This window comes from Petaurus breviceps, unplaced genomic scaffold (genome assembly GCF_028583685.1).
Source record: "Petaurus breviceps papuanus isolate PSGF00001 unplaced genomic scaffold, PetGlider_PUasm1.0 90760, whole genome shotgun sequence".
In the NCBI taxonomy this organism is placed as follows: Eukaryota; Metazoa; Chordata; class Mammalia; order Diprotodontia; family Petauridae; genus Petaurus; species Petaurus breviceps.
In genome coordinates, this window is record NW_027187338.1 from 12986644 (window position 1) to 13007548 (window position 20905).

The 20905-nt window shown below is 42.3% G+C and overlaps 1 long non-coding RNA gene across 1 annotated transcript in view; it reads left to right on the top strand.

Moving 5' to 3' along the window:
- Window positions 1-299: 299 nt before the first annotated feature.
- The window catches only part of LOC138146165 (uncharacterized), a 39683-nt gene continuing 19077 nt past the window's right edge, over window positions 300-20905 (top strand). Inside the window, exon 1 of the long non-coding RNA XR_011164411.1 lies at window positions 300-444. This is a non-coding gene — a long non-coding RNA (uncharacterized lncRNA). The remainder of the gene's footprint in view (window positions 445-20905) is intronic.

Here is a 20905-nt window from a genome sequence, read left to right on the forward strand (position 1 = left end):
AGAAACATTTTGAACATCTGAAGTGTTTAATAAATTAGCAAACACAGAACTAAACTCAATCTCTTTTCTAATACCATTAATGTCCTATTGTACTGAATGCTTCATCATGGTATCAAGGTGACCTTGGTTCTAAAAGGATATGCCAGCAAAGGACAAGTTCTTGCAGGTCCTACAGAATTGTAAAGGCTTAAAATACAGGCCAGATTCCCCCTCCCCCATACCATCCCAGTCTGGCTGGCCCCATCCCAGTCTGGCTAACTGCCCAAATGCTCTTCTCTAGAAGTTTAGCCACCTGGTGATGTTTTCTAGTCACAGCAACTGATGAACACATCTTCTAAAGAGTGGAGTAGGGGCCTTGGGATCTATGGGAAGAGTGATGGCCTTGGAATCAGAGGACTTGAATTCTAATCCTGATTCTGTCACTTGCTACCCCTGTGATCTTGGGTAAGTGATGACATCTTTGGGTCTCAGTTTCTTCAACTATAAAATGAGAGGATTGGACTAGACATCCCTTCTATCCCTAAATTTATGATCCTAGGATCCATCGACAGATCATGGATCTTTGAGAGTGTTTGAATATTCTGTGCTAAATCTTGTGGGAGAGAAAGGAGTTAATAAGACTCTATACCTGTTCTCTAGGACCTCACAGTCTAGTGGAGGGGGTAGAGTTAGTCTGGTGGGTGTAGGTGGAGTGATGAAATAAGACCCTTCCCTAATTAAAGACAGAAAAGGATAAGGTCTAATCCTTGAGGAAAGGCACAGATGGGGGCTTAGGGAAGAGGGATGGCTTCTTAATCAGAGGTTTAGGCGCTGAGGTTCATAGGATCACAGATTTAGAGAAGCAAGATTTAAAAGCTATTTGGCCCAACCCCTTCACTTTACAGAAGAGGAAACTGAGGCCCAGATAGGTCAAATGACAGATTTGCTCAAGGTCACAGAGATGGCTGAGCTGAGACTCAAACCTACATCCTTTGATTCCAAACCCAGCACTTTATCCATTGGTGTAGGGGAGTGGTGGTGTCTATGTGGTTGTGTATTTGTGTTTGGGTGCCAGTGTGTTTGTGGGAGGGAAGCTTTTCATCTGGCTGAGCACAAAGGCTGGATCTTAAGAAGGGAGGGTCCTCCTCTCAGTCTTGAACTTCTACTTAAGGGCAGGGTAAAGAGATAGGGTAGTGCATGTGTGTGTGTGGGGGGAGACGGGGCATAAAATGGGGAGAGGAGTCATGGTTTGAATTGTTCTAAATAGGCACTGAGATTCCCAGTCCTGCCTTGGTGCCTGGATGGGAGATGGCCACAGGGGCCTATGGAGAGCTAGTGCCCCCTTGTGGTGTGGTTTCTGTCCTAAGGTTATGCCCGGGAGAGAGCAGATGGATTGGGTGGTGGGGGAAAGTCTCCACTGAGATAGTGAAGTCAGAGTCTAGCCCCCAACCCATCCACGCCTCATAGTCACACTCCTCACTCACACACTTCTTTGTGGGGGCCATCTCTTTTCTTCCCATGCCAAAGTCATTCGTCATTAGTCCTTCCTTCTCAGGTGCACTCAAGTCTGTGGAATGGCATTTGAGGCAGGTGATCTGGGAAAGGGCCAAGGGAGGAGCACGTGGGGCAGGTGATCTGGGAAAGCTCCAGTCCGCCAGCATGCCAGTTAGAACCTGGAGGCAAAAGCATTCTGCAAGCTTCTCCCTGCTCTGGGGCTAGCAGGCTTTCCAGTCTGTGTTCTGACCTCCTGCCCTCTAATTTCTATTCTCCTGAGCTGACAACTGCCCAGGTTAATGTTTCTTTCCCATGTACTTACTCTTCATAATCTTGTCTCCACTCAGCTATTCACATTCAGCTCATTCCATCCCAGTCCTTATCTTTTGTCCCCTGCCCCGAAGTGTCTACCTTTTTATACTCTCCTCCACTGGAGACCCCTCTTAAGTCTCCTCTGCTTTGTAGTACTAACTATGATCTGACTTCCCTCTGAGGATCCATGGACCCCTTTCCAACACTGACCACTTCTCTCAACCTCCAGGATTTGCAGGACCAGAAGGAGTCAGCAGAGGCCTTAGCTGCCACTTAGATGCCACTGCTATCTCCAGAGAAACAACATAGTGCTGTGCAGTGGGTTCTGAAACTTCTGCTCTCAGAACCCCTTTCCACTCTTAAAAATGACTGAGCACCCCTCCAAAGAGTTTTTATTTATGTGGATTTTACCATGTTAGAAATGAAAATATCTTAGTATTATGATAAAAATAGTCTTGACCTCCTGGGCTCCCTTAAAGGGTCTCAGAGGCCTCCAGGGGTTTCCAGACCTCACTTTGGGAACTGTTGGTGTGGGGGATAGAGTCACAGCACCTACAGGTGGGAAGTCCTGCATTCACATCCTGCTTCCGTATGACTGTGGACAAATCACTTTGCCTCTCCAGGCTTCAGTTTCCTCAAATGTGAAATGAGAGGGTCAGACAAGATGGCCTCTAAGATCCTTTTTAAATCTATGATCTGATGAGTTACTAGCAAACTGCAATAGAAGTAGGCTGTCCTTAGCAGGAGCTCTCCAACGTATCTTCAGCTAATACTACTACTACAAGTAGTTGTAGTAGCAGGTTTATAAAATGTTTTACAGCAATACTGGGAGGTAGGTACTATTATCATCCCCATTTTATAGATGAGGAAATTGAGTCAGAGAACAGTTAACAAACATGCCCAGGGTCACAAAGTTAGTAAATCGTAAGGCTGGATTTGTGACTTCAGTCTAGGGCTCTGTCCACTATGCTATGTAGCTGCAACATTAGTGAGGGGATGCTACAGTTTACCAAGAAAAGTCTGGGGGACAGCTGGGTGGGGGAATCTTATGCTTGGATGATGGGATTTTGTCAGGAGATGTCAATTTGGAAAAATGGAGAAAGAGGTGGGAGCTGGACATATAGAAAGATGGTTTGGGTGTCCTTGAAGAGCCGGAAATAAGAAAAAACAGAATTGTGACAGACATAAGAAAAACTGGAATGTGAGAGCTTGGGGAGGAAGCAGAGATACATATCTGGGATCGGAGTCTGAAAAGGGAGATGGGAGGGAGGAGGTATGGAGTGTTATGGTCATGGTGTTCCTGACCTCTGGGGTCCTGTTGGAATTTTAATGGCAGTGGAGCCAAACAGAGGGTTTTAGCAGATTCCATTATGCCCCAAGAGGTTAGCAGAGCACCATGCTGGTCATCAAGGGCATTGTGAGAAGAAAACACAAGGATTCCCAGTTCCTTACCCTTATCAGTCCATTCCTGGAGGGCTGTTCCCACACCCCCTTGTAAGTTTTTCCTGTGGAGATTTCTACTTTACTTACCACCTTGAGAAGTCTAGGAAGTTTGTGGGGCAGAGAATGATTCCACAACTTCATTCCTACTTGCTATATACATTGCTTTATGTCTTAATTAAATGCTCTTGACCTGGTTCTTTCATGGTCTGGTAAGGGAGAATGTCTCACTAGACAGAGGCTTAAGCCACGATGGATGTAATTTCTTGCCCATAAGTCACAATTACTGGAAAAGTTTCAAGGGGCTTGAAAGTCAAGGTTCCTAGAGCTCCTAGTGGCCTGATAGTTGCATAACCTCAGCTAGCCCTTTACATGTCTTACTGACTCCCTCTCACACTCTCCATGTGGGGGTCACAAACTTCCCTCCTCAGCCCTAGCCTCACCATCCCCCAACTTCCCAGGAACTGCCTTCACCTCCTGATTTAGTAAGGTCAGAAGGGCCATCAATTCTTTGTCTTCTACCTCAACATTTCTCAACCCAGCTGTAAAATGATAAGAACAAAAGCTGAAAGGGACCTCATGGGCCACTGAGCTCATTTTTACAGATGAGGCAATAAAAGCTCAAGGAGATGAAGGGACTTGCTCAGGATCATATATCTAATAAGTATCAGAGGTAGAATTCGAACTCAGGTCCTATGACTACAGAGTCACTCCTTTTCTTCCTACACTGCCCCCTTCTCCTTCTCTCTAGCTTCAGAGGTCCTCCTTATTATACTTGTGCCCTTAAACCTGTCTCCTTTCTTTTTCTCCCCAGAATCTACATTCTTCTCTCTGACTCTCTCTCTCTCTCTCTCTCTCTCTCTCTCTCTCTCTCTCTCTCTCTCTCCCCCTTTCCCTCTTCTTCTTCTCCCTCCACCCCTCTGTCTTTTTCTCTGTCTCCATCTCTCTGCATCTCCGTCTTCCCCCCACTTTCCTCTCTCCATTCCTCTGTCTTTGTCTCCATCTCTGTCTTCCCTCCCCTTTCCTCCCTCCCTTTCTCTACCTCTGTCTCTCTTTGTCTTTGTCTCAGTCTCTCTCTTCCCACCTCCACCCCCACTTTTCCTCCCTCCCCCCTTCTCTCACTGCTGGCTGTCTTTAGTAGAAATGAAAAAGAGAGGAGAGTAATGTAGCAAATAGTCCTAGACATAGAAATCCAATCCAATCTAACTCAACAGACGATTAGGTGCCTACTGTATGGGAAGGCACTGTGCCAGGAATGGGGGGGGGGAGGGGGTTCAAAGACAGAAACAAAATAGCCCCAAATCTCAAGCAGCTCAGTCTATCATGGGTGATAAGATAGACACAATGACTATGATACAAAGAAGAATGAGATTTGTAAAAAGGGGGGAAGTGCCAAGAGAGATCTGAGGCCAAAGAGGTCACTCTTACCTGGGTGGGTTAGGGGAGAGTTCATGGAAGCAGACATCGGGAAAATTCATTCTAGCCATGGGAGACAGTATGAACAAAGCAATGGAGGTGGGTGAGGTTAGTATGAGAAGGGAGGAAGGAGAAGAGTCCAGTTTGGCCACCATGACTGGAGTTATATTAGAAAGGATTGAAATGTTAGATTGGAGGTAGACCACCACAGCCATTGAATGTTAAGATTGGGAATTTATGCTTTCTTCAGTAGGCAATGAGAAGCCAATTTAGAAATTTGAGTTGGGCTGTTTTGGGCAGCTAGTGGGCACAGTGGATACAGAGCTGGGCCTGGAGTCAGGAAGACTCATCTTCCTGAGTCCAAATCCAGCTTGACTCTTACTACCCTGGGCAAGTCACTTAACCCTGTTTGCCTCAGTTTCCTCATCTGCAAAATGAGCTGGAGAAGGAAATGGCGAACCACTCCAGTATCTATGTCAAGAGAACCTTAACTGGGGTCATGGAGAGTTGGACATGACTGAAATGACTGAACAGCAACTGTGACATATTTGGAGAAAGAGTACTTAATACTTTTCATCCTTAGAAAGGATATTTGGGCAGTGGGATGGAGGATGGATCAGAGGGGAGGAGACAGAAACTGGAAAGCAGCTATTATACTAGGTACATGTGCTAGGTAAGGGTACATGCAGTAAGTAGGTACTTAAGTAGACAGATAAGAAGAGATAAAGGAATTGAAGAAGGGTGGTAGCAGTTAAGGGGTGTTGTGCATGGGTCGGGGGTTGGCCTGCTTACCCTGTCTATATCTTGTATATATGTAGCTATTTTCATGCTGTCTCTCGTTAGAATGTCAGCTCCTTGAGGGCAGCCTCTTCTTTTTGCCTTCTTTGCACCCCTAGTACTTAGCACAGCCTCTCAAACACAGTAAGGGCTTAATAAATGCTTATTGACTGACTGACTCAGGGTTAAGTGTACATGTGGGGTGGAGGCGGATTCTGGTAGATGCGGTACACAGATGGTGCTCAGAAGAAAATACTCTGCAGCGGGGAGAAGATTCGAGGTCCAGGCTTTCCTTATCAACAAGGACGAGTATTGGGCGTGTTCTCTGCGGGAGACTTTGGGAGACATAAAGTCAGGTCAGCTTCCTCCCTTCAAGGACTTTCCAGTGGAAGCCTGGAAGGTGTTGGGATGGGGAGGGGAAGAGACAAGCATTTATTAAGCATCTACTGTGTGCCAGGCCCTGTGCTGGGGCTCATTTGATATGATCTCATCTAAAGAGCAAAAAGCCACACAGAGATCACTCAGGAAATATGAGACCGTGATACGGGCACTTTGGAGTCAGGACCACGTGACCTATCCAGCTCCACAGAAAGGCCCCTTTCTCAAGTCCTCCCCATCTCCCCATGTCTGGGCTGGCTACTGATCTCACTGATCCAGGTAGGCAGTGGCACCTGGTGGCTGGCTCGAGGAACTGTCTCCACCTTCTCGTTTCTACCTTCAAGGGCGTGGCATTGTCTATTTACATTCTGCCCTCTTTCTGTCTCTGTCTGTCTGTCTATCTGTCTCTTTCTCTTTGTCTCTCTCCTGTCTCTGTATATCACTCTGTCTCTGCCTCTCTCTCTTTGTCTCTGTCTTTTTCTTTCTGCCTCGCTCTTTGTCTCTCTCTGTCTCTTTCTCTGTCTCCATCTTTCTCTTTCTCTGTCTCTCTGTGTCTTTCTCTCTCTGTGTCTTTCTCTCTCTGTCTCTCTCTTTCTCCTGTCTCTGTCTCTCTCCCCGTATCTATCTTTGTCTCTGCCTTTGTTTCTCTGTCTCTCTCTCTCTCTATCTCGTTCTCTCTCTGTGCCTCTTTTTCTCTGTGTATCTCTCTCTGTCTCTTTCTCTGTCTCTCTGCCTCTGTCCTGTTTTACTCTGTCTCTGTATCTCTCTGTCTCATCTTTCTCTTTCTCTGTCTTCTGTCTCTCTCTTTGTCTCTGTCTCTCTCCCTGTCTCTATTTTTGTCTCTCTTTCTCTCTCTGTCTCTATCTTCCCCCCTCTCCATTTCTCACACACAGGAACACAGAGAGCAAGCAAACTCCTACTTACATGCACACCTTCCTAATTCCTCTCTTCTGATCTACCCATGTGTCTCAATAAATAACAATAACTGATGTTTTCTATGTACCAGCCCCTCTGCCAAGTGCTTTACAATTATTACCTCCTTTAATCCTCACAGCACTGGGAAGGCAGGTGCTATTATTATCTCTGTTTCACAGGCGAGGAAACAGACAACAAGAAGTTAAGTGACTTGCCCAGGTTCTATTCCTACTTCAGATACTACTGTAGCAGTATCATTTAACTTCTAATGAGGACACCTGTCTCAGAGTTGTAGGGGATCCGAATGCAAACCTCTCTGTAAATGTAAGCCATTATAACCCCTAATCCTGAGCCACCAGTATGGAGCATAGGGAAAGCCAGTAGCTCTGAATGGAGATAAATCATAACAAACAACAAGGGCCAATACCATGCGACCCTTGGGACTCAGTAAGTCAATCAATCAACATGTATTTATTAAGAGCCTACTACATACCAAGCCCTGCCCTAGGTTTTGGACAAACAAGTACATAGAATGAAACATTCTCTATTTGCAATGAACTGACATTCTAATGGGAGCGGCAAGAAGTACATATAAAAATGCATAAGCAGAAATATAAAGCTACTGTACACACCCAGATGAAGTTGTTAGCAAGGTAGCTTGTGATGGAAGGTACTAGCAGTTGGGGGATCAGGAAAGATGATATTTGAGCATTTTTTTAAACCTGTCATCTTTGAACACATCCTTTTTTGCTTTTTTTGGGGGGGGGAGGCAAGGCAATTGGGGTTAGGTGACTTGCCCAAGGTCACACAGCTAGTTTTTTTGTGTTAAGTGTCTGAGGCTGCATTTGAACTCAGGTCCTCCTGACTCTAGAGCTGGTGTTCTATTCACTGAGCCACCTAGCCTCCCCACATTCTTTTTTTTAACTCTATTTTTACCATGACCATATGAGTCATGTTGTGAAAGAAGACACAGACCCAAGGGGGAAAAGGGGAGAAAATAAAGAAAGTGAAAAATAGTGTGCTTCACCCTGAATTTGGCCTCCATCAGCTCTCTCTCTAGGGATGGATAGCATTTTTCATCATAAATCCTATGGAATTGTCTTGGATCATTGCATTGTTGAGCAGCATCTTAAAGGAAAAGAAAGGAGGTAAGAGAAGAGGGACTAAGGGCTGTGCATCCTAGGAGGGGGTGGAGGCCACTGCAAAGGCACGGAGATGGGAGATAGTGCATTGAGAGTTTCCTCCTTTGTAAAATGAAGGATTTGGTTGGTCTTGGAGGTCCCTTCCAGCTCTGATCCTTGGGAAAAATCTGGATTATGTTAGCCCAGATCTGGAGAAGGATCGATGACAGCAAGAAGACACCAGAGGGAGCCAGCGAGCCAAGGCTTTCTGATGGACGCTGTTATGTATGGGGTACCGGAGCATTAGAAGCCATGGGCAGTAGAGAAAGTTTCAAGGAAGGGATAGTGTGAGATGGCCCTTTAACCTTTGGCAGACTTTTGTTAAGCACCTACTGTGTGCAACATGATGGACCCAGTACTTGGTGGGGGTGGGGGTAGCGGAGGTACAAAGTGTACATAAACCACATTCTTTACCCTCAATCTAGTAATGGATCATGGAAATCCTCTGGATAATGAGATCTTAAATCTGGAGCTGGAAAGAACCTCAGTAGCCACATAGTTCAACCCTCTACCTCATTTCACAGATTGGGAAACTGTGGCCCAGGGTGATGATGTGCTTGCCCATGGGTCACACAGGCAGTAAGTAGCAGAGGCGTGATTTGAACCCAGGTCTTCTGATACAAAACCCAGTTTTTTCCTCCCATTAAATCACACTGTCTCACTCATTGAAGCAGAAGGCTCCATAATTTGCTATGACTATGAGTAGTGGGAATATAACAATAATAATAGCTAGCATTTATATAGCACCTACTATGTGCCAGGCACTGTGCTAAGTACTTTACAAATATTATCTCATTTGATTTTCATAACACCCCTGGGAGGTAGGTGTTACCAGTAACCCCAATTGACAGCTGAGAGAACCAAGGAAAACAGAAGTCAAATGAGTTTCCTCCCTTCTCCTCCCCTTCTCCCCTCCTTCTCCCCTCTCCTCCTGTCCCCTCCCCCTTCCTTCCCCCCCTCCTCCCCTCTCCTCCCTTCCCCTCCCCTCCCCTCCTCCACTCCCTTCCCCTTTCCTGAATTCAGTTGATCTCAATTACCTGGGGGTTGGGATGTGGGAAGTCTCCATAACACCAGCATTCTAATTGGAACCTTCTGACTGCTTGGAAAAGTCTCTCCCTCCTTGGTGCTCTCTCTGTCCCTGGGAAAGTAAATACCAACACCCTTCTCCCACGATGACTCTGCTTCCACAGAGAAGTTATAGGAGAGAAAACCATGCCAGTGCTTTTCCTTCCGAGTGTCTCTCCTTTGTCTTCTTGATCTGCTCAGCTTTGATCTAGACAGCTACGTATTGTATACTTTTGGGCTTGCACTCAGGAAAATTTCAGTTCAAATCCAGTCTTAGACACTTCCTAACTTTGTGGCTCTGGGAAAGTCATACAGCTACTGTCTTCCTCAATTTCCTCAACTGAGATCTGGAGATGACAATAGCATTTACCTCCCAAGGTTGTTGTGAGGATCAAACGAAATAATATTTGTAAAGGGCTTAGCATAGTGCCTGGCACATAGTAGGTGTTTAAGAAATACTTATTCCCTTGATCCAACCATTCTGGAGAGTGTAATGGTAATAAGAATTTGAAAATCTTTCCTGCCCCTTAATAGGCTGAATGTAATCACATGGAGCCTATGGTGGCAGGAGTTTGCTGAAGGGTGGAAAGAGCCCACAGGAAACTGGGAGTCAAAACAGCTAGGAGAGAGAGAGGATGGCAGGCAAGCAGACAGCTAGGCTTGTGAGGGTTGATTTGTGGGAAGGCTAAAGGATGGTGTGGCTCTCTGCTGCATTGTGGTATATTAACTTCTATGCTGCTATGATGGATTTGGTTTCCTGGTGTTAGGATTTGGTTTTCTCGTGTCAGAATAAATGTTTTGCTTCTGTCTTCTATATAGAGAGTCTGTTATATTTTTGCAGTTGAGCACTATGCTGGCATATTCACAGTTGCCATGGGTGCTGTGAATATTGCACTGATGCTACAGAGAGCAATTTGGAACTATGCCCAAAGGGCTATAAAACTGCATACCTTTTGACCCAGCAATACTGCTATTAGGTCTGTATCCCAAAGAGATCATTAAAAAGGGAAAAGGACCCATATCTACAAAAATATTTATAGCAGTTCTTTTTGTTATGGCCAAGAATTGAAAACTGAGGGGATGCCTGAATTGAGGAATGGCTGAACAAGTTGTGGTATATGAATGTAATGGAATGCTATTGTTCCATAAGAAATGATGAGCCGACAGACTTCAGAAAAACTTGGAAAGACTTACATGAACTGACACTGAGTGAAGTGAGCAGAATCAGGAAAACATTGTATACAGCAACAGTAACATTGTGTGATGACCAACTTTGATAGACTTAGCTTTTCTCAGCAATGTAAGGATCTAAGACAATTCCAAAAGACTCATGATAGAAAATGCTATCCACATCCAGAGAAAGCACTGTGGAGTCTGAATGCAGAAAGAAGCACACTATTTTCTCTTTTTTATTTGTTTCTTCTTTCTCATGGTTTTTCCCTTTGTTTCTAATTCTTCTTTATAGCATGACTAGCATGGAAATGTGTTTAATATGACTGTACTTGCATAACTTACATCAGATTTCAAACTGTCTTGGGGAGGGGGAGAATTTAGAACTTAAAATCTCATAGAAGTGAATGTTGATGGCAAGTCACTTAACCCCAACTGCCCTCCAAAAAGCAAAAAGAAAAAGAAAAAAAGAGGAAAAAAAGAAGTGAATGTTGAAAACTAAAAGTAAATAAATAAAAATATAAAAGATAGGAAATTTTTTTTTTAAAGAAATACTTGTTCCTTTTCTACCTCCTCCCCTCTTTGGACCACTACTATGACCTCTTTCCAACTCTTGCCTAGCCCTTGGATTTGCTGTCCCCTGGGAATTTTGGCATGGCATTGTATTTAATCTCCCAGGTCACACCTTTTTTTCTTCAGATGGATCATATCCCTACAGCCCTGTTAATTAACCTTAATGACTCTGTATGTGTTGACTACATTTCCTCAAGGAGAGAAATACAGCAATAGCGTCTTTCCCCAGACTCTTACCTGTATTTGCTTTCTTTGTCTTGCTCCCCAAACCCTATCTTCTTCTGTCTACACTTTCCACTAGAGAACTTGCTTCTTGTTAAACAAATGTGTCTGTCTCCCAAAACCCTTCCTCTTCTCTTCCTTAAACCTCCTGACTCTAAGCAGAATCTGGCTTTTCCCTGAAGGTACTGAAACCGTGGGTTCAAATCCAGTTTCAGACTCTTACTAGCTGTGTGACCCTTGGCGTAAGTTTCAGACTCTTACTGCAACCTTTCTGTGCTTCAGTTTTCTCATCTGTGAAATGGAGATACTAGCACCTACCTCCCAGGGTTTTTGTGAGGATTAAATGATATAATATTTGTAAAGTGTTTTGCAAACCTTAAAGTGCTATATAAAGGCTAGTTCTTAGCTATCTCTTCCCAGCCTCTCCAATGTCATATTGTGCTTGCCACCCTCTGCCTTCCACCATCTTCTGCCCCTGGAGTCCTCCGATTCAACTGTTACACAGATACCAAATTAATCTTCCCATTGCATGTTACTTATCCCCTTGAAAAATGTTCAGCGGCTCCTTATTGCTTAAGGGATAAAACATGCTGTTAAATAATTTCAATCATGTTCAACTTTCCATGACCCCATCTGGGGTTTTCTTGGCAAAGATACTGAAGTGGTTGGCCATTTCCTTCTCTAGCTTGTTTTACAGATGAGGAATCTGAGGCAAACTGGGTTAAATGACTTGACCAGGGTCATGCAGCTAGTAAGTGACTGGGGCTACATTTGAACTCAGATCCTCCTGAATTCAGGGCTGGCACTTTATCCACTGCACCACATAACTACTTATATTTGTATTAAAACCCTCACAATCTAGCTCCAACCTCCCTTTCCAACTTTCTTGTATACCACTTGAACTCTATGTTCTAGCCAGATTGGACTCCTACCTATTTCCTCAATGTCGTCCTACCTTTTCCCCACCTCTAGGCATTTGCACAACTGGTCTTCCTTCCATGCTGGGAGCACACTCCTTCCTTATCTCCCCCTGTTGAAGTCCCTCTTCTCCTTCTGAAGACTCATGGGAGTTGATTCTTCTTTTTTTAAGGTGAGCTGCTGCTCTGAGGTATCCTGTTCTCTACTACAGAAGGTCCTGACCCCTGCTTCTGGGTAGAGTTTTGACTTCTATCCTGACTTTCCTTTCTATGTATGAGGAGGACAAGTGGAGGCTAGGAGTCTGCTCATTTAGAGAACCGTCCTGTTCCCTGTAATTAGAGGCAGAGAAGCTTTGCCAAGAGAATGACCAGATTATCTAGTGTTCATCTTGTTCAGCCTCTTCCTTGGATCTCAACTCTACCACCACTATTTCTTTTTCCTTCTCCTTTTCCTTGCTCCTAGTTCTGCACTCTGTAGCTAAGCAGAATGAACCCAATCCCTCTGCCACCTGACAGCCCTTCAAATATTCAAAGATGGTAGTTATTACATGGTGCAGCGGAAAGATTGCTGGGGTGGTTCAGTTTACCTTGGATAAGTCAGATGACCTATATTTCAGTCCTATGTCCATCATTCTTCCCTGTGTGATCTTAGGGAAATCACTTACCCTCTCTGGGTCTTAGTTTCCATGAAGGACTTTGACTAGAGGATCTAACTCTAAATCCATGATCCTATAATCTCTGTGTAGTTGAAATTTGACTTTGACTCATTAATCAACTGACCAATTAATGAGTATTTATCAAGCACAGAGGCAGTTTGGTGGTGTACTCTATAAATATCAGCTCTTTCAATCCTCACAAAAACCCTTCAAGGTAGATGGTATTATCCCCATTGTACAGTTGAGGAAACTAAGGCAGGCAGGGATTAAGTGATTTACCTATGATCATATAGCTGGTAAGTGTTTGAGGCTGGATTTGAACTTAGGCCCTCCTGACTTCAAGCCCAGCACTCTATCTCCTGTACTGTCTAGCTGCTTGAATGATGATGTGGTGGAATATATGGAGCCCCAGACATTCATAGAGAACCCTCACAAAGATCTATGATTATTCAAGGGATTGGTCTAATAAATCCATACAAGAAAAGTCATAGAAGGATGCAAAGTGCCAGTTGTCTAAACCAGGGGGCAGCAAACTATGGCCTGGAGGCTAAATCCAGCAAGGCCTATTTTTGTAAACTAATTTTTATGTTTTTTATATAAAGTTTCATTGTATTTTAAAATGTTAAAACCATTCTTATCATCCTAGTATATACAGGTGGTAGTTCAGATTTTGCCCTTGGGCCACAGTTTTCTGAGCCCTTGTCTAGACTGCAATGTGCTGTTGAGTGGCTGATCCATTTGAGGGAGTAATTTGATCCATAGATCTTGAACAGGTACAATGGATGGACAATGAGTCAGGCACAGGATGGAATGGGAGAGGGAGAATAGTCTGAATTGAATTTGGGAAATTACTTTCTACCTTTGATGATTCCATATTGTTTCCCAGGGCAGCGGCCCATCTTTTTTTTTTTTTTTTATCACAAATGTTCTCTTGTGATGCTGTATGAAATTACCTAGTATCCTAGGAAATGATATTTCTTGCCACCTTTTAGTTCATGACAGAGCCAACTCTGCCCATTCATTTATTTACCCCAAAAGAACCTGTGAACCATCTTTCCATTTCTTTATTGTGGGAATATAGATACTGATAATCATTAAATATCACATTTTGGCCAAAGTCTGAATTAATCGAACAGACTGCTATGCATCATTTTAAAAAGGCTCTTTTTTTCCCCCTGTGTCAGCCATTCCAGAGGCCAGATAAGGCTGGGAACAGGATTTAGAACAGGTCTGAGATAATAAATTCCAAACAGACCCAGCTTTGTCTTACTCTCAGAGAACACCTCTCCTTATGTTAACAAAGCCTACTTTGTGGCCCTTAAGGATGAGACCCTCAATTCGAGACATTAACTTGAGTAATGGGACTTTTTCTTAATATTTTCTGAACATATACCATGTTATGGAATGTTAATGCTAAAGAAAACACAGGTATTCTGAATCATAATTTCAATTGACACATTGTCAACTCTTTTGTTTGACTGTATTTGCCATTTATTCAATTAAGAAAATTCCTTTAAACATTTATGGGGGTCATAAATTTGTGTCTCTCAGCCACCCTGAACTGGATGGTCCTAAAATGCACTTAAGCTCTCTCATCCTTTTGTTCATCAGTCAGGACTCTAGCCCCGCACTCCTTGTACAAGTATCTGCTAGCTTTGGGGAATAAATTCTATAACTGTATATCGCTATTTGTTTGTCTCCTTTAACAAAACCTTTGAAACAGTTCAACAATACTGATGTGGTTTAGTAGATTAGTCAATAATAATTTATTAAGTGCTACTTACTATGTGCAAGAGGCAGCTAGGTTGCACAGTGGGTAGAGTGTCAGGCCTGGAGTTAAATCCAACCTCAATCACTTAACTAGCTGTGTGGCCCTGGGCAAGTCACTTAATCCTGTTTGCCTCAGTTTCCTCATCTGTAAAATGAACTAGAGAAGGAAATGACAACAGTAGCTTTGTCAAGAAAACCTCAACTGAGGTCATGGAAAGTTGGACACAATTGAAATGGCTCAACAACAGTAACGCTATATGCAAGGCCCTAGGCCTCTGCTGCTGCTGCAGGAAGGTGGCAGGGGGCCTGGATGACTGATTTCCATCTTCCCTAAAGCTTCCCCTAGTCCAGAGAGACTAGAGGATCCTACCTTTCTTGGACACTTACCTCCCATTTCCTGCTATGCATATGTCCTGAGGGAAGGCCAGAGGTTGACTTAATGACATCCCTCTGTTCCAGCACAAGAAAACTTCTGCCCCCTGTTGCCAGCCTGCTTTCCCAAACACGTTGTGGAGAACCTATGGGGGAAAGAGGAGCAGCCTCCTCTTTGACCTCAGACCTGTCTCCTACTACACCTGTCTCTTGGGGAAGAGGGAAAGGAAAGTTGATGGGGAGCAAGCCTTCCTTGTCCAGCTGCACCATTTCCTGTTTAATCTCCAGCCTTTGGAAGGAAGAGGAGGAATGAAACGGGACCTCTCAAATGAACATCTTGCCATGTGGCTCCCATCTCGTATCACGTTGGTCCCTAGCTTTTTCTGAGAAGAGAAATCATTCTACTCAATGATAAACATTCTTATACCTGGTTGTAGCCTACGCATCTCACTGATTCTGAATACCAGTAGGTAACAATTCAAAACCCATTCCCCATTTGCCATGACCTGATTCCTTATTCTATTCTCCTCAATTCCAACCAAATGCTACCCACCCCTTCCACTGATGCCCTCAGAAATGCCTGTTCCATGGACAACACACTTCCTTTATCCTAATCTTTCTCTTTCCCACTCTTTCCATGAAATCTGACTTCCTCCTGATGACCCAGATTCCCTGGCCACCCTTTCCAGTACTGACTGCACCATCACTCATTCCCTCTGTTCACTGGTCGATGCAAAGGAGTGGGAATATTTTTTGCTACTCATCACCATTTCCAGGTTCTCTCCTTACCTCCACCTTTCCTCTTTTGACATTGTTGCAACTCATATCAACTACCCAATCAGAATTCTGATAACTTTGGTAGGTTTGGCTACATGATCTGGCCCCTTCCTCCCTCTCCAGTTCTTTTACACATTACTCCCCTCTACATAGGGCAGTTAGGTGGCACAGCAGATAGAGTGCTAGGCCTAAAGTCAGAAGACTCATCTTTGTGAATTCAAATCTGACCTCAGACACTGTGTGACCCTGGGTAAGTCATTTAACCCTGTTTACCTCAGTTTCCTCATGTGTAAAATGATCTGGAGAAGGAAATGGCAAACCACTCCAAGATCTTTGGTTTTGTTTTGTTTTTTGCTTTTTGGAGGGGGAAGACAGGGCAATTGGGGTTAAGTGACTTGCCCAAGGTCACGCAGCTAGTAAGTGTTAAGTGTCTGAGGCTGGATTTGAACTCAGGTCCTAGTGACTCCAGGACTGGTGCTCTATTCACTGAACCACTTAGCCCCTCCAAGACCTTTGCCAAGAAAACCCTAAATGGGGTCACGAAGAGTCAACAACAACCCCTCTATATACACTATGATCCAGTGGACAAACCCCCAGCCACAGCCTAAAAGGAGAGAAGGGGAAAAAGGTATCCCTGCTCCTAATTCAGTTATGGGTCAACTGTGATCGAGGCAGCTGGTGGAGCAGCAGATAGAGTGTTAGGCCTGGAGTCAGGGGGAACTGAGTTCGAATTCAGCCTCATACACTTACTAACTGGGTGTCCCTGGGCAAGTCACTTCACCTCTGCTTGCCTCAGTTTCCTCAACTGTAAGGTGGAGATATTAGCACCTCCCAGGGTTGTTGTGAGGATTAAATGAGATAGTATTTATAAAGTCTTTAGCACAATGCCTGGCATGTCGTAGGTACTCTATATTGGCTACTATTATTATTGTCATTAAACTCTTTGGATGCAGCAGGAAAGAGAAATATGGAATCTCTAAATTGCTCCTGTCTAAATGGAAATGTTCATATTTTTATTTTTCATTTAAACAGATCCTGGACAGCTTATGCTTTGGGAAAGCAAAAATGCCTCACACCTTCTTAGGGTGAGATTTCCTGTGTCTGAAATTCAGTAATACAAATACACAGACGGAATTCAATAGTACAAAAAGTATTAACAATCAAACAAATGAAAAGTTTGTAAAATTACACCAATGGAATTGGTTTGTGACGGAACATAGACTGAAAAATCTTTTTAAAAAATCTCTTCTAGAATAAAAAAAAGTAGCCAAATTTCTCTAAGATCTCACAACCTAGAATTGATATTTTGAGGCAGAGAATCTCTGCAGGGCTCCCTACAAAAGCAAAGGGCCCAATTTTATTCTAGACAAGACCCCACATGCAACAGTGCCTACTCAGCCCTCATAGACTGAAGGCCAAGCACATTACATTTCACTTCTTCCCCAGGGTTCTCAAGTACTCTTAATGAGATCTGGGGTGTGTAGTCTCTCTGCCATTGTTTCCAGCTCACACTAATGGTGTTCATTTGCACCCCAGTTCCACTGAACTACTAAGACTCAGATATGCTTTTACAAAGAAACATTGACTTCAAAGGTATATTTATGCTCAGCTCAGTTTTCCTCTATAATGCAATTCTAGTTCCAAGTCTCAAACTCCCCTTGGGTTTGAGTCCCAGTCCCCCTAGCTTCTCTGGGCTTCCTTGCCAGGCTGGTTGGCTGTAACACTACACTTGGAATCCTGGGTCAATGTGGCCATAGCTCTAACTTCCAGGTCTGCGTGGGATCGCTGCTGGCACCTGAAACTGAGGACAAGTAATGCAAAACAACACAACACCTTAGCATTGAGATTTAAAAGGAGAAGGGAGAGAGAGGTATTCCACATCCCGGTGCAGTTCAGAGTATCCATGGATAAACTGTGATCTTCATTCCATAGACACAGTGGGAAAGAAGGATGGAAAGAGAGACACTGTCTCAGTCTGGCCAAGTTTCAAGGAGGGAGCCTATTCTTGCTATTTAGCCAATCAAAGAAGGCTACTCCCACCCATTTAGTAGAGGAGGCTGAGTGCCTCCATGTTAGGCAGTCTGAACATGTTTCAAAGGCTCCATTATATATAAAACCTAAAAATCAAACTATTACACATAGCTTACTTTACAAAATTTAATGCGTTAGGACTAACAATGCCCTGCTTCTTCTGAATGTCTTTTTGCTCTTTTCTATGTAAATATTTAATTTATACTCTTCCCCCCCCCCCATTTTTTCATTTGGTTGTTGATAGACATATGAAATCAAAAGCTTTTTTTCTTTTAAGAACTACTTGCTCATATCCTTTGAGCATTTCTTTATTGGAGTAATGGCTCTTGTTCTTATATATCGGTGTCAATTCCCTATGTATCTTGGATATCATACTGTTATGAGAAAAATTTGCTGCAAAGGTTTTATTATCCAGTTTATTTTGTCCCTTCTAATTCTAACTACTTTTTGCATGTGAAACCTTTAAAATGTTGTTTAATCAAAATTGTCCATTTTATATTTTATGCTCATTTCTATCCCTTGTTTGACCAAATAAATCTCTCCCTATCCATCATTGTGAAAGCCTACCAAACTTTTAAAGAGCAAATAATTCCTATGTAGGGAATGCAGTGATCTGTGTAGGACAAAGGATACCAGTTTCATCAGCTTCACCTTGCGCTTTTCAGCATTGCTCCCGGGTGATTTTCATGGACTCAGTCTAATGACTAGGAGCAGATTTGGGATTTGAAAGAATTGTCTTCACATAGCCCTACTCATCCCCTTGTTACAGAGCCCCAGATTGTCAACTAGGAGCATAAGAGTATTTTAAATGAATTTTCTGACCATAAATCAAATAAAAGTTTAGACTGAATGTATCTCAATCAGATGACAAACTTTTGTTAAAAACTTACAATGTGCCAGACACTGTGCCAAGACAAATTCTAAATATTCCCTGCTGTCAAGGAATTTATATTCCAGTGAAGGAGTGAGCACGTACACATACACACACACACACACGATACAAAGCAGACATAAGAGGTGGAGAGATGGTCCCACTGGGATACCAGCCCAGGAGCATGAGTTGCCCTAAACACACATACCTGTATCCTCTTTTATTGGTGGTATGCTGACCTTTGGGAAAATATACCTCTGTGTATAAGGGAGGGGATTTTTGTCACTTTTTTTAAATTGCTGTGCTATTTAATTAAATGCCATTTGCTCTGAATTAATATAACATTTGGTTGATATATTAGAAATATATTGGTGGAAGCTTGCAAGCTTTGGTTTTGAACAAATGCTGACCTACAAGGTACTTCTAGTTTGGTTAAGTTTCAGGGGACTCACATATAAGGGGTGGGAGTGGGTGCTATGCTAGTACTAGTTAGACTGTTCTAAATCTAGAGAAAGATTATTAGCCACTCAATTCCTTTTATGAGGTAAATATGATTTTGATCTGGGAAAAGACAAGTGTGAGAAAGATTATAGGCCAGTGCCCTAAATATGTATCAGTGTATAGACACCTACCCCTCAACTCTGAGAGTCCTTGGTATCTCAAGTTCAATGTGGGCATTATGGGTAATTATAAATGTGCAAATGTGACTTGAATCACCACCTATTTTCTCAAAGAACAGGTAAGTCAGTAATCCTAAACAATCAAGGAGCAATTACTGCCTTATCATAAATCTTAAGATTTGGTACTGCTAAACCTCCTTCCTTTACATTTCTTTAATGTAATTCTTTAATTCCTTTGATAGTCTTGACTTTTTGTTCTTCCAAATGAATTTTGTTATTATTTTTTCTAACTCAGTAAAAGTTTCTTGGTAGTTCAACTAGGATAACATTGGCTATATAAATTAGTTTAGGTGTAATTGTCATTTTTATTATATTGACCCTGCTTCCCTATAAACAATGAATATTTCTCTAATTATTTAAATCTGATTTTATTTGTATAAAGGTTTTTTCTTTCTTTTCTTTTTTTTAACCTTTTGGAGGGCAGTTGGGGTTAAGTAACTTGCCCAAGGTTACAGGGCTAGTTTTTTTTTGTGTGGGTGTTAAATGTCTGAGGCCAGAACCGAACTTGGGTGCTACTGACTCTGGGGCCGGTGCTTTACTCACTTGCGCCACCTAGCTGCCCCTGTATAAAGTTTTAAAAATAATTTTGTTCACATAGTTCCTGGGTTTGTTTTGGTAGGTGTACTCCTAGGTATTTTATACTGTATAGAGTGATCTTAAATGGGGTACCTCTTACTATCTCTTCCTGCAGGTTTGTTATATGTAGGAATGCTGATGATTTGTGTGGATTTACTTTATATTCTGCTACTTTGCTAAAATTATTATTTGTTTCAACTAACTTTTTAGTTGGGTCTTTGGGATTTTCCAAGTGTTATTATTAAATAATTAACAAAAACTATCTGGTATTGGCTAAGAAATAGAAAGACAAATCAGTGGAACAGAGTAGACATACAATTCACAGTAGCAGATGACTATAGTAATCTTGTGTTTGATAAGCATTAAGACAAGTTTTGGGAAAAAGAATTCATTATTTGGTAAAAAAAACATTTTTGGGAAAACTGGAAAGCAGTCTGGTAGGAATTGGGTATAGACAAATGTTTTACATAACTGACGAAGACATAGTAAAAATGAATACATATCCTAGATATAAAGAGAGATATTACAAGAAAATTTGAAGAACATTAAACATATCACCTGTCAGACTTAGGGATAAGTGAACAATTTATGAATAAACAAGAGATAGAGAGCAGTGTGAGATGTAAAATGGGTAATTTTGATTACATCAAATTAAAAAGGTTTTATACAAATAAAACAAATGTAGTCAGGATCAGAAGGAAAGCAGAAAATTAGGGAAAATTTTATAGACAGTTTCTTAGATAAAATCTCATATCTTGAATATAAAGATTTTTTGTCATTTCTTTAAGAATATAAGTCATTCCCTAATTAACAAATAGTCAAAGTACAGGAACAGCCAGCTTTCTGACGAAGAACTCAAAAGAATTTATAGTCATATAAAATGCTCTAAATCATTATTGATTAGAGGAATGCAAATTAAAACAGCCTTGAGATTGGCTAAAATGATTGAAGGAAAAAGTGACAAATGTTGGAGGGGATGTGGAAAAATTGGGAAACTAATTCACTGTTGGTTGAACTGTGAACTGATCCAACCATTTTGGAGAACAATCTGGAGTCATGCCCAAAGAATTATTAAACTGCCTATACCCTTTGACCTAGCAATACCACTACCAGGTCTGTTTCCAAAGATGATTAGGGAAAAGGGAAAAGAACCTATATGTTTAAAAATATTTATAGCAGCTCTCTTTGTGGTAGCAAAGAACTAGAAATTGTGGGATGCCCATCAATTGGGGAATGGCTGAATAAATGATGTAAGAAATGATGAGCTAAATGCACTTAAAAAGTATGGATATCTTGTGCAAAAAAATGAAGAGTGAAATGAGCAGAACCAAGA